The following is a 15,013-nucleotide window of genomic DNA, read 5'->3' on the forward strand; positions in this document are numbered from 1 at the left end:
TCTCCCTTTGGCATTGCACCAGGGTTAGGGTCCTTCGCCTTTTCACCCTCTCGGTCATACTCAAGTTCAAAGAGATTCAGAACACAGGCTAACGACTGAATCTTCACTTGGACCTGAGCTTTCTGCTTGAATCTCTTTCTGTTTCTCTGTGATAAACTGTACTAGAAAACACCAACAGTGACCATTTAAAGATTGTCTATTTACCTTTAATATATTCTCCCTCACTATGTCCATAAGTGCATCTGTTTTCGTCAGAACAGGCCCCAGATGAGCTGGGTGCTCCTCTTGCTACTTTAAGCTGTAGGTTTCCAAGAGCCAGCTCCCTCTTCTGCCCTCCTTCCTCCCTTCTCAAAACACTGGCACATGTGAAATCCTCTGGAAGCTTCTAAACATTTTTATATTTAGAGTTATTATCCTTATGATCCTGTTGCCAAACATACTGGTCCCTACTGTTATGAAGCCAGTAAATGGGCAATGGGCAATAGTCTTCTTTGCATTTAGCTGACTCAGGTGATTAAGTTCTTGCTAGTGAAAGGTAAGCAAATGTGTTGTGTAGAAATCCTGGGAAGTCTCTTTCTTCCCTTCTACTCTTCTTATACTGATGCACAAATGTGGCTGTGATAGCTGGAACTCCAGCTGCCTTTTTGGACTATGATGATGAGGGCTGGATCCTAATAATAGCAATAAGAGCCTGAGTCTCTGGTGACCATGGAGCTATCATTCCAGCCCAGGCCTGGAGACTTCCATGCTTCTTTTCTTATGTGTATGAGAAATAAACTCTTACTAGCCCTTTCACCTCCAGTTGGAATATTATTTTTAATCTTATATTAACTACAGTATGTCAGCATGTGCTAACATACTGGGTTTACTTTTCTCCTATTGTTATTAAATTTCTCCTATTGTTGTTAAATTTCTATGGCAGCTCTTAACATCATTACATATCTTCTTCTATTTTAAATTTTCCCTTAAACAAACTTCAGTGGAAACCAATGTTCCAGAAATTATGCCAGACTACTGGAAAACAAAGATTAGCAATGTAATATTTCATGGGTGTGAGACATTCACCAGATCCCCCATTCTAAAAAACTACAGGTGAGTGACATCAGATGAATATCACTACCATACAAATCAGCCTTGCTGTTGGCATCATAAAAAGAGTAGGCCTGGTCTTTGGCTTTGGAAAAAAAATTTGGCCTAATAGAAAGGGAGAACAGAAGGGCATAAAATAATGAATGTTTACAAGCAGCCAGGGAGAGCTAGATTAGTGCTTCTTTTCCTTTCAGGCTTATTGTTGAAAAATTAATAATCTCTTGGAGGTCTACTATTGCAATAGAATCAGCAATGACCTCATAGGGAACCCATCTTTCAGATTGGGCCCCATTTTCCCTTCACTGGCTGGGTGCAATCCAAAAGCAGGATGACGATGAATGGCCAGGCATCTGCAAAACAGCTTTTCTTTTCTCTAATTCCTGCAATTGTTTTAATATTTATTTGAAACAAATGTACTTTCAGTCCTTGCGCCCTATTAGAGTATTCTAAAAATATGGCTGAAAGTATAAAAAGGGAAAATTACACTTTTTTCTCACTTTCTCTAATTTAGGGTTTTTGAGGTTGGTTTTAGGGGACAACATGTCCAGTAAACACACGCATTCTTTTTTTATAATTGAAGTATAGTTTATTTACAATATTGTGTTAGTTTCAGGTGTACAGCAAAGTCATTCAGTTATACATATATTTTTTTCAGATTATTTTCCATTATAGGTTATTACAAGATATTGAATATAGTTCCCCATGCTATACAGTAAATCCTTGTTGTTTATCTATTTTTTACATAGTGGTGTGTATTTGTTAATCCCATACTCCTAATTTACCCCTCTCCCTGTCCATTTCCCCTTTGGTAACCATAAGTTTGTTTTCTATGTCTGTGAGTTTGTTTCCGTTTTGCATATAGATTCATTTGTATTATTTTTTAGATTTCACATAAGCGATAGCACATAATATTTGTCTTTCTCTGTCTGACTCACTTCACTCATTGTGATAAACTTTAGGTTCATCCATGTTGCTGCAAATGGCATTATTTCATTCATTTTATGGCTGATTAATATCCCATTGTATGTATATACCACACCTTCTTTATCTATTCATCTGTCAATGGATGCTTAAGTTGCTTCCATGTCTGAAGCCAAGTGTTCTTTTGTTATTTATTTATTTATTTATTTATTTATTTTTTTTTTTTTTTTTTTTTTTGTGTGTAAAAATCTTTTTTTTTTTTTTTTCCTGAGGTACGCGGGCCTCTCACTGCCGTGGCCTCTCCCGTTGCGGAGCACAGGCTCCGGACGCGCAGGGTCAGCGGCCAGCTCCGCGGCATGTGGGATCCTCCCAGACCGGGGCACGAACCCGCGTCCCCTGCATCAGCAGGCGGACTCCCAACCACTGCGCCACCAGGGAAGCCCGCCAAGTGTTCTTGATGCTTATGAATGGGTACTGAGTACCGAGCCTGTGAGTATTACTATGATACTGACTTGTCCGGCTTTCTCTTCTCCTTACTGCTATGGCTGCTGGCTTTGATCAAGTGCATGTTGTGTGCTAGCTAGTACATGTGTTCTGACTTTACATGAATGATCTCTTTTAATCCTCTCAGTCACTCTATGAGGTTATATAACCACTATTTTACAGATGAGGAAAGCCAAGCTTGGAGAGATGATGTAACCTATTCTAGGTCACTTAGCCAGAATTGTAGCCAGGGTTTGGATCCAGGCAGCCTGACTCCAGAACTCTTTGTTTTTAACCATGACATTGAAGTTTATATGAGCTCACAAGTACATGGAATCAGAAACTTGTCAGGTCAGAGAGTTAGAGCCGCAGGGGCAAGCTGCCTCTCTGTCTTCTTCCATCTGTCACACCTATATGGGAGGTTACAATGAGGGAGAAAACTGGAAGAAAAGTTAATTTCAACTTGGAACATGAGAGGCCATCTCTTTGTGTTGAACTTGGCCCAGGCCATGCTGTGATTCCCGTGGTGGGCTGTGTTCTATGACCAATAAAAGCATCTAATACTCTGTCACTGATTGGCCTTTGCCTCCTGGATGCTTGAAGGTAATTTTCATTACCTCAGGACTGCAGGGACCATTACTGCAAGGATGAGTAAGAGATATGCCCTGGCCTGTTGTGATTCTTTCTCTTCTGATGTTTTCTCTTTTCCTTGGAAGCTGAGAAATAGTCTCTCTGCTGGGTCCCTGTCCTCTGCCCTCATGCCTTTGGGCCAGCTGAAAGGATAACCTCTCTGAATGGAGGCCATGCTAACACACAGTTTTATCACTGTGGAAGACTGTCTGGGTCAGGGATCAGGCTGCTCATCTCACAAGTAAATAAAGAAAAGTGACGGCCTTTGTGTTTGCTCTTCTCTCTGACAGGAATATTCTCCCATTCTTATAATTCAGCTCTCAGGGCAAACGTTACCTCCTCATCCAGGATTGCTCTGGGCAACCTCCTTAAATATCTTCCTCCAATATCATCCCACAGTGTTAATTTCCTTCAGAGAAAGTGCTTTTATTCTCTGAAATCACTAGTTATAATGATATATCACTAGTTATAATGATATATACTAGTTACACCCCTAGTTATAATGATATGATAATGGTATATAATGATATAACTAATGACTAAAACTATAACTAGTTATAGTCTCCTTGAGGACAGCGGTCTTTTGTTCAACACTATATCCTCAGCTTGTAGAATTAGTGCCTGGCATACAGAGGGTAGGTATTAACTATTGGTTAGATGGATGAATGATTGAGTCCCATTATTTTCTTTGGATAGGAGTAGCAAAAGCAGTCTGTAAAATGCAACTAGAGTTGACAAAACTTGTGCATAGTTTTAGTATGCATTTCCCTTTACAATAAAGTTCAGAAAGCGGGGAGATTCTTTCTTCCAACTGACCAATGCGTGTGTTATATCGTGTGGGCAACCGACTTTCTTCTAAGAGTTCTGAGAGAGGGTCTATGGCACTTCCTCCACCCTTGCCCCCCATTCTGCCCGAGGAAAAATGACAAACTCTCTTTGAGCTAATTGCTCTGTTTGATACAATTGTCTTATACTTTCCTGTGTCATTTGTGTGTGTGCCCATGCATGCACACACAGGTGTGGTGCCATCGAACATACTCTCTGTGCTACAAGGTGCTTTCCTATCTGTCCTCCTGACAGATGAATCCAGCAGGAGAATGCTTGTGACATGGGCCAGATGCTGATAACAGTAGGCCAGGAATATTGCCAAGCAACTCCCTACTGGAACACTTCCTTACCAGAGAGCACCCAGGCATGAGGGGAAGCCATCCTGCAGATTTCAAAACAGGAAGGCAAAAATAAGGTAAACTTCCTTTTGCAATCCAGAATGAAGTTCTTTGTATAAACTAATGCCATTTTCCACCTAGTGCTACCTCTAGGGCTACCAGGGGACCTAACCCATGAGGAAGCACAGGCATTTTAGATTCCCAGTTGATTAATCCTACAAACCATCCATTATTGATTGCAGACCTGCAGTGCTCAGCTTCAATGCTACCATGCTCTAGGGGATACAGATGACATGGACCTGCACTCTAGGATTTCATATTCTGAGAGGATATATAAGGCCAACTCTATTTAACACAGAATATAATTAAGGCTAAGTTGGTTTTCAGGACAATATTGTATTGTTATAGCATTGTTTCAGGTTTGTAAATCTTATGTCCAATAAAAAGATTGCAAATTACAGGGGTGCTGTGAATTACTTCTATATTTTTAGTGACAGCAACTTGTGCAGTCCTGGGTACAAAATAGACCCTCATGGGAAAAAAATAGTGGCTTGAATGTAATGGAGCCCTAGAGAAGTTGGTCCAGGCTGCGTTATTACTAACTGAAAGGAACGGTTGGTGGGGCAGAATTTCTGTTCTAACCCTAGGGCACCTTTCAAGAAAAGAGCCACGTGAGCCATCCCTAGAAGTGCCACTGAATTGCTGAAGGAGATTGGCTTCGAGTTGACCCAGAAAGTTTCAAGGTGTCCCCAGAAAAGGTGACAGCTATGAAACTGTCCAAGTCATGCCTGGGAGACCAAATAGTGCTTTGACACTTGGTATCCTGAGCTCCCTAATTAGTTACACTGTTGCCAAACTCTCCGGAGCCCTAGCTCTGTCAGAGGCCTGGGAAGCTCTGCCTGACCTCGGTGCCATTGTCTGCCTGCTTTTGTTGTTGGTATGCCTGCTCTTTTAGTGAGTTTAAGTTTGCCCTTCTTTTGTTCAATTCCTTTTTCTGACCAGCTGCTCTGAACTTCATTCAAATGCCATGTGTGTGTTTTTGAAACCTGGCCATTTAATTCACAGAAGAGCCTCCGGTCACATTGCTTTGAGTTGCAGCTTCCAACTGATGTTTAAAGAAGACTAAAAGCACGACTCCAGCTGTACCTTCAGAGTTTCACCAGGTGTGTTAGCAGAAGACGGCGAGAAAAGGAGTCAGACAGATTGGAATCATATCACAGTATTTCAAATGGATTTACTGTACTTGTACTATGGTATTTCATAGGTGGTTATTAGTGTTCATCACAATAAACTGAAAATATAGGAAGAGAGGAATAAAAAAGCACTAGTGAAAATGATGGATCATGTGTTCCTGGGATCCCCAAGCTGAGAACTGGAGAGTTCAAGATTCTAACGGTCTCTGCTTTGGACTGTCCTTCCCACTGAGGCTTTTGTAAGGTCCCCTAGTTTCTGCAGACCTCTACACCCTTATCTGTCTAAAAGAAGGAAAGAATCCAACCCAAGTTTCCAGAGCCTTAGGCCTATGAGTGAATGACTCAACGGAGAGATCTGGAAGTTCATACTGTTTTGAATCTCAGTAATAGAAGTAGGGAACATCTCAAGTGGTCTCACACCATTTTTTTTTTTTCAGAGCACTGTTGCAAACAGCCAACCAGAAAGACAGTTATTTACTGTTTTATTCTGAAAACGTTTCTTGGAAATTAGATTTTTTTTAGTCAAACCTTATTTCTCACTACCTCTTGTTGAACACTGGGGCATATGTAGGACAACATAGGCTAAAAGCTAAGAGAAGTAGATGGAATGAGCGTCCTGAGTTACCGTTCCAGCCAGAGACTCATTGGTGTGCACACCTGGGGTTCCTCTTCTGTATTGTCCTTGGGATCTGCTCTCTTGGGTACAGAGTTGTCCCTGAAGAATTATGCGATTGTTACAAAAGATGTCATGTGCATGAGGGAGTGTAAAAGTTTAAGAGGAAAAGGGTTTTCCCTTTAAAACAGAGGAAGCTGGCAAGCATGGCACTCACGTTTGCAATCAAACCTCTTTCCTCACCATTTTAGGTCTCTCTTGGTTCATGGTAAGAGTTGTGCTTTTAGTTACATCTTCTATACTTCATAATGAACCGCTAGACCTTGAAGCCAAGCCATGTCAAGTTGAAAGTAGTTTAAGCTCTTCATTCATCTAAAACCTCATCTCAACACAGAACTTGTATTTTCCCTGAAGCTTTTCAAATTGACTTCTTTTTCAGGGGAAAAAAACCTTTGCATGCATTAAGTTCTTTGGACTTCCCCATTTTTATTTCCTAACTAGCATATTGTCATTTCCTCTGTCATACACAATCTGGCCTTATTGTATTCCTTGCCATTTGGTCTCCTCAAGTAGCCCAGCTTCATCAGCCTCTTCTCTGACTTTGAGAGTTTTTGCCTTATGCTGAATATAAATTACCACATTCCAGTTCTATGAAAAACTAGAGAGTTTCAGATTTTATCTGATTTGCTCATAATATTAAACTTCAAGAACATACTCTCAACAGCTGAGGTCCAAAAAAATGATCAGAGCTAAATTTGGTAAAGACCAGATTTGCTGGCTATTAAATTCTTCAGTTGATTTTATATTTTGTAGTTTATGCATCTTATCTTAGTTATCCTTTCTTGGGTCTCTGACATTCCATCCAGCAAAAGAATAAATGCCCTCTCTGTTTGAGTGACTTCATTTATAAACTGGAGAAATTAATAGTACTTACTTCATTGGGTTGTTGATAGATTAAAACAGATACTAAATGTTCAGTATTTAGAACAGTGCTTGACATGTGGAGACTGCTCCAAAACATTGGTATTATTATTGTTGTAATAATTATTCGATCTGTTATTGAAATGACATTTGGTTCCAAATATCAGATGTTAAAAATGTTGAGACCATTTATGATAGAATAGGACTTTCTGAATATACCTAAGTGACACTGAGGCTCTCACGGCATATCCTGCTGGCATCTTGGACTAGTCACCATCATGTGACATTAGTTTGCCCTCTCTAATTAATAGCATTGCTTTATTACTCTTTTTTTTTTTTTTTTTTTTACTTCATGCTCCAAGTATGTGTCCTTGCTTAGGCTAATTACATTGTGTTAGTCTAAAAATGCCTACTTTTTTATCAACAACTTTCATTTTCCCTGTTTTGTTTGTATCACAGGGTCAAAAGGAGTCTGAGATCATTTAGATCCTCCCTACCATCAGATTGATGCCAATTTAGCCACCTCAAACAGGTAAGACACTCTTTTAGAGTACCTCCAGGGAAGGGCACTGCACAACACCCTTTGTAATTTACATCAAAATACCAAATAAAATTTTTGTTTGACAAATATCTTCAAGTCTTATTAGCTTTGCTACTCTTTGCTCTAGTATGATTCTTTTAAGACACTTAAAACAATTTCTCCAAGGAGCATCCTGTGCTTTTTTGGTCTTTAAATGATATCCCCACTGATTTTTCCATGGAGTTCATACTATCTGTTAAATTCAAGTGACAGAAAACACAATTCAAACCTACTAAGAGATTTAATATATAATTTAACTGAGAAGAGCAGAACTAGGGTGGCTTCGGATCCTGTTTAAGCCACCAACAGCACCAGGATTGGTTTCTCCTCTGTGTCAATTCTCTACACTCTTCCTGTTGGTGCCATTCTCCTCCAGGTTCCCTCTTCATTTCCATAAGATACTACAACAGTTCTGCACTTTATTCTCAGCTGGCAGTCCAGAGGGAAAAAGAGAATCTTAGTGAAACAAGTTTAGATATTTGCAAACAGCATTAAGCATAGAAGTGTGATAGAGAATTGGTGATAAGGTGAGCTAGGCAAGGTGGTGGGGTAGGGACTTTTGGAAGGTGTTTTTTGAGTTCAGGCCTAAATGAGAAAATAGCCATGAAAACATCCTGAGAAAGATTGTTCAAAGCAGAATAAAAAGCAGGTGCAAACATCCTGAGACAAAAATGGGCTTGACCTATTCTAGGGGCAGAAAGAAGGCTGGTGTGGCTAGAACTGTAAATGAGGAGATTTGGAAGAAGATAAGGTCAGAGGTGGCAGGGTCACATTTTGTGGATTCCTGCAGACCATCACAAAAAGGAGTTTTAGGGCTCCCCTGGTGGCGCAGTGGTTGAGAGTCCGTCTGCCGATGCAGGTTCGTGCCCCGGTCCGGGAAGACCCCACATGCCGCGGAGCGGCTGGGCCCGTGAGCCATGGCCTCTGAGCCTGCGCGTCCGGAGCCTGTGCTCCGCAACGGGAGTGGCCACAACAGTGAGAGGCCCGCGTACCGCAAAAAAAAAAAAAAAAGGAGTTTTAATTTTTATTTTGTAGTAAAATAAAGCCACTGGAATGTTTTTAGCCAGGGATGAATTGATTTCAAAAGCTAAATGTGGCTGCCCTGAGGAAGATGGGCTATGATAGGTATGTTAGCCTGCTGCCCCCAGGCTCCCCAAAGTAAGGACTAAGGCAAGAATGTGCACATAGTGTATATAGAAGATGATCCCAGGGAGCCTGAGTGAGAGACCTAAGTTAAAGAAATAGCTATGTAGAAACTAATACAAGTTCTAGAAATAGCCACCTCATTTCTCACCACCTCTGATTAGGTTACTTGCCGATTCTCTGTAGCAATTACTCAGGGGAATCCTCTGATTGAATGTGACCTAAGGCACATAATAACTCTGGAGTCAACAGCCAAGCCTTTCCCAAGCGTGGGAGCTAGCTGTGGGGGAAGGGTGATGGCTCAGAGAGGACCTGAGGCACAATGACCAGAAAAGTGATGAATAGGTAATAGATGCCATAAATAATGGATCATCTTCATAGTTCCTCTTCCTTAAAATCCATAGAAGGTTGGGTCCCAAAATAATTGCCTCTGGGTCTTATATATTGGAATTTCTTTATATTATTATTCTATGATATGGAGTGGTGGGCTTTTGATTTTTATTGTTTTTAAATAATACAGATGAAAAAGCACAGATACACAGCATTGATGATAGAAAAATGTTGAAAATAGGAAACCTGATAGCAAGTTTTAAGATACTCTGCAGGACTTGATTAGATGGCATTATTACAGTAATTTTTGCTGAGCAATCTGTTATAGGGAAGGATATTTATTTAGCATTTTATGCATCTGTGAAAGGAGGCTTATGTTTTGAAAGAAGCACTTTAAATATTTCATATCTCTCCGTTAATTGGGATCTAAATATATCATAAAATAATCTTTGAACTAATTTCAATTTCAGATTATTTTCAAAGAACCTACCTCTTATTCTCGAAAAAAAAAGCGAGCTCAGAGAACACAGGAAAAGTTCTGATACTGGAGGGCCTGACACCATAGATGAAGATAAAAGAGTGACACATCTGTGTGTTTGTGTTTGGCGATCACTAACAAGGTAAGGCTCGGGAGAGATGTGCCTATCTTTCCATGAAGCAGAGGGTCAGCAAACACAGAGAAAGAACTCAAGCCAGGAAACATTTAAAAGGATCCTACTAAAAGATAAAAAAAGGGAGATCCCAGACTGTGAAAGATAATATTGTTCAAGGTACGTGGTAACAGTCCTAGTAGAAGGAAAAAAAAATCAAGAAATAAAGACACCCCAAGTAGAGAGGAATAATGTCTCACACATAAGTCAAAGGTCATATGGCTGTGCTACATCTACTTGGAGAGGTGAAAGAGGAAGGAGAAGAAATTATTTGAATTTGGACTAGTGCCCATAGGCTGTCCTGCAGGGACAGCTCTCCCCTGGGAGACTGGTCAGTGTTTTTTTGTGGAAGCCTGATTTTCTAAAAATTAATTTCTTTATCCTGGTCTTATTTGCTACTTCTTTTAGTGTCACTATTCAAGTATAAAAACTTGACATGTTATTGTTGAAGGACATGCTTTCCTTCCTGGGGTATCTAAGATTCCCCACTTCCTCTCTCATGGCCCTAAGCAATTTCATATCCCCAGGCTTGGAAGCTGTTTATCCTAAAAAAGGCTGTCAAACTCCAGGTGGGTTTGACATATAATTTGTTTTTCAATATAATTTTCACTCTGTGGGGGCCTGTTTAGTAAGATCCATTGCTCTGGCCCCCAATCTTCAATACAGTCTCCAAATTGGAGCCTAAGCCTAAAGATGTGATAGAGCAGCAATGAAGATAGATACAAAACACAGCTGAGACTCTCAACGCAGCACAAAACAAAGCAAACAACAGGAAACTCTGCGTTGGTTTTGTATTTGTTGAGGTAAAAAACACTAGTTGCTGTGACAGCCAAGTCCTGAAATCTCTGTAATTTAACAAAGTAAAATGTTTTTCTTGCTCATCTCGGGACTATTCTGGTCAGCACGTGAATGAGTGGGTAGGTGGAGGAGTCAAGTGAGAGGTGATTCTGTTCTACAGCGAACCAGGTTCCTTGCTTCTTGTGTCTCTGTCTTTTGGGACCACTGAGTCTTCTCCATTAAGCTAGCAGATGAGAAAAGAGAGCTAACATCTCATTTGCTGAGAGAGGTGGGTGGGGAGGGCCATCAGTTAGGCCTGAAGGTGATGCACATCACTCCCACTCATATTCTATTAGCCAGAACTCAGTGCACATGACCATATCCAAGTGCAAGAAAATTGTAGTACCATTGTTTTCCCCGGGGGTACCAGCAAGCTCTACCACAGGGTGCTGGGCTTCTTCAGCTCCCACCTGTTCACTGTCACTCAGACCATCCTCCAACTGGTGGGCTGGAGAGGACTAGTTCTAGACCAGAAGAGCCAATTGCCAAATTTTCAGGAATTTTGAAAGCTGGTTGTTAAACACAGCCATTATTAAAAACTAAATTATACAAACCTACTATTTTAAAATGTTTAAACCTACTATTTAAAGGTTAACTACTACTTTAAGATTAAAGATAAATACTGAAAACCCATCCGTTTTAAAATTTTGCTACCACTTTGTTTCTTAATTCTTGAGGTGACTAATCTCTAAAGTATCTGCGTGGTGGAAGCACCATAGAACAGCATGCTACTGTGTATCTTTCCCCAAGTTCACATTCATTGACTTTACATTGGTAGCTTGAAATCAGCCAATATGGGAGTATGTTCAGTCTGGCAATAGGCAATGCTACAGGTCAGGGGATGATTTATTGTTCAGTTGATTGTCTGGACTTAAGAAAATGTTAATAATTCAGATTAAATTTAAAAGTATCTTATGCTTACAGCCTTTACACAGTGGATAGGATAGCACCTTTATTTGAGGAGATATTCTTCCAGTATTAAACACGATCATCTAATTCAGCAAAGAAGTTGTTTGCCTCACTGATGAAAGAGTGAAGTTTGAAATATGGTAGTGCTGAAGCCAAAAGAGTTTTCTATTTAATAAATCAAATTTGTATAAGGACGAAAAATAGTTTAAAAGTAAGTCACACATCAAATTTAGTGGCAATAAATATATTAGGTAAAGTTAGTGGATTGGGATGCTACTCTCATTGTCAAATCATGGTTAAATTGAAACTATAGGTTGCTCAAGCATATAAGAATTCAGCAAAAGTTTTTTTTATTGAAGTATAGTTGATTTACAATACTGTATTATTTTCAGGGTACAAAAAAGTGATTCAGTTATACATATTTTTTGCAGATTATTACCATTATAGGTTATTATAAGATATTGAATATAGTTCTGTATATGTGTATGTATGTATGTGTGTGTATATATATATATATATATATATATGGCACATCTTTCTTAAGCCAATCATCTATTGATGGGCACTTGCATTGTTTCCATGTCTTGGCTATTATAAATAATGCCGCTATGAATATTGGGGTGCACGTATCTATTCAAATTAGAGTTTTTGTCTTTTCTGGATATATTCCCGGGAGTGGGATTGCTGGATCTAGTTTTAGTTTTTTATGGAACCTCCATACTCTTTTCCATAGTGGCTCTACCAATTTGCAGTCCCACCAAGAGTGAAGGAAGGTACCCTTTTCTCCACACCCTCTCCAGCATTTATTTATTTATTTAAAAAATTTTTTGTGGCGGTACGCGGTCCTCTCACTGCTGTGGCCTCTCCCGTTGCGGAGCACAGGCTCCGGACGCACAGGCTCAGCGGCCATGGCTCACGGGCCCAGCTGCTCCGCGGCATGTGAGATCTTCCCGGACCAGGGCATGAACCCGTGTCCTCTGCATCGGCAGGCGGACTCTCAACCACTGCGCCACCAGGGAAGCCCTCCAGTACTTATTATTTGTAGACTTTTTGCTGGTAGCCATTCTAGCCTGTGTGACATACCTCATTGTGGTTTTGGTTTGCATTTCTCTAATAATCAGCAATGTTGAGATCTTTTCATGTGTATGTTGGCCATCTGTATGTCTTCTTTGGAGAAATGTCTATTTAAATCTTCTGCCCATTTTTTGATTGAATTGTTTGATTTTTTGATATTGAGTAGCATGAGCTGTTTGTATATTTTGGATATTTAACCTCTTGTCAGTCACATTGTTTGCAAATATTTTCTCCCATTCCATAGGTTGTTTGTTCATTTTACTGATGGTTTCCTTTGCTGTCCAAAAGCTGTTAAGTTTGATTAAGTCCCATTTATTTATTTTTGCTTTTATTTCGTTCTACTTGGGAGGCTAATCTAAGAAAATATTGCTACAATTTATGTCCAAGAATGTTTTGTCTCTGTTCTCTTCTAGAAGTTTTATAATGTCATAAAAGACCTTATATTTAGGTCTTTATACCAATTTGAGTTAATTTTGGATATGGTGTGAGTGAGTGTTCTAATTTCATTGATTTACATGTAGCTGTCCAGCTTTCCCAGCAGCACTTGAAGAGACTGTCTTTTCCCCACTGCATATTCTTGCCTCCTTTGTCATAGATTAATTTACTGTAGGTGTGTGGGTTTATATCTGGGTTCTCTATTCCATTCCACTGATCTATATGTCTGTTTTTGTGCCAATACCATGCTGTTTTGATTACTGTAGGCTTGTAGCATAGTCTGGAGTCTGGAAAGGTTATGCCTCCAGCTTTGTTCTTTTCCCTCAAGACTGTTTTGGCAATTCTGGCCCTTTTGTGGTTCCATATAAAATTTAGGATTATTTGTTCCTTTAATTTTAACATTTTAACAATATTAATACTTAGCTATATCAAGTCCTCTTCCAGGGCCTGTCTGCCTTAAATAAAGTGCTTCACTGTTACACACTCTTGTGGTGCCACCCAGTACATGCGCTGACCGTATCTGCCTGGCTAGACCCATCGTCCCTGTGCATGCGCTGACAGTGGTCCTCACAGTTTAGCCTGGATCACACCCCAGGTGCCCTGGTCTGTCTCTGCACAGCTAGACCAAACATCTGGTTGGGAAGTGTGGCGAGGCTGCAGCCACCAGCAAAGGTCTCTTTCTGCCCTGATTGTTAGCAAGCCAGCACATGTGCACTCCTCTTGAGATTCTAGCCTTCTCCAGCCCCTCTGTCCCAGAAGATTTCCCACAGTCAAGGGGGCTCACCAGGGCGAGGGTCTCATTCCCTTACAGATTCCTCCCAGGGGCATCGGTCCTGTCCTGGTGCCCCCCACCACCACTTTCTTTTCCTGCCCTACCCAGTTATGTGGAGATCTTTCTTGCAGCGTTGGTTGCATAGGATATCTTCTGCCAGTTTCCAGTTGGTTTTCTGTGAGAATTGTTCCACACATAAATATATTTTGATGTGTTTGTTGGCGGGGGGTGGGGGGTGGTGAGCTCCACATCCTCCTACTCAGCCATCTTGATCCCCTTCCCTCAGCAAAATTTTTGAGAATCTCTTGGCTGTAAGGAATTAGCAATAAAGAGTATTTAATATTATTGTTATTTGTAAATTGTGGGCTACACATCATTCATATTAAACTTTGCAATAAACTTACATATGTATATATTATATGTATATATAGATATCCATATATTGTGTATATACACATTTTTCCCCCTAGAGACCTGTTGTTAAATATTTACCAGCATAACTGCACCCACCTCCCATCACAGTGGGTGAAATTCTCAGCACTTTTCCACTGTTACCTGATCTCCCTCTCACTTCCTTGCTGTTTACCCTAGTTCCTTCCTTTCTTCTCCCTTTACCCATCATTTGCACATCTTATTTCTTCAAAAATCACCTCAAGTGTTTTTGTCTTCAGGGATTCTTTCCTGGGTGATTTTTCACCTTACCCTACCACAGTGAGTTCAGGTATCCCTTCTTTATATTCCCACAAATGCCTTATGGACTAACTGCTATTATGATTTTCATGTTTGGCATTGTCTCACTATTTTTATAGTTGTAACTCATTTAAATATATATCTAAGGAATATATTGTTTTAAAATTTATGTAAATTATATATGTGGATTCTTCTAAATCTTGCTTTTTTTTTTTTTTTTCAACATTTTGGGTCTGATATATATCCAAATTGAAACCTGTAGTTATAACACACTTATTTTCACTCCTGAGTGACATTCCATTGTATGAGTCCACCTCAATTTTTTTTTTTTTTCTGACCATGGAGAAAGAAAGGATTTATTAATGAGATTTTTAAAAGAAAATCTTTAAAAGACTGATAAATTTGACTATGAAATTTAAAAAGTGTTCATCAGAAGATATTTCAAAGTATTTTAATTTGGATATCCTAGAAGGAGGACCTAAGATAGAGAATTTTGTGGAAGTAGTTTATTGAGGACATGCTCTCCAGAGTCACCTTTAGGGTGACTCTGAATTCTCTGAATTCACTAGACTCTCTT

The sequence above is a fragment of the Lipotes vexillifer genome, unplaced genomic scaffold, assembly GCF_000442215.2.
Source record: "Lipotes vexillifer unplaced genomic scaffold, Lipotes_vexillifer_v1.1 scaffold91, whole genome shotgun sequence".
Classification (NCBI taxonomy): domain Eukaryota; kingdom Metazoa; phylum Chordata; class Mammalia; order Artiodactyla; family Lipotidae; genus Lipotes; species Lipotes vexillifer.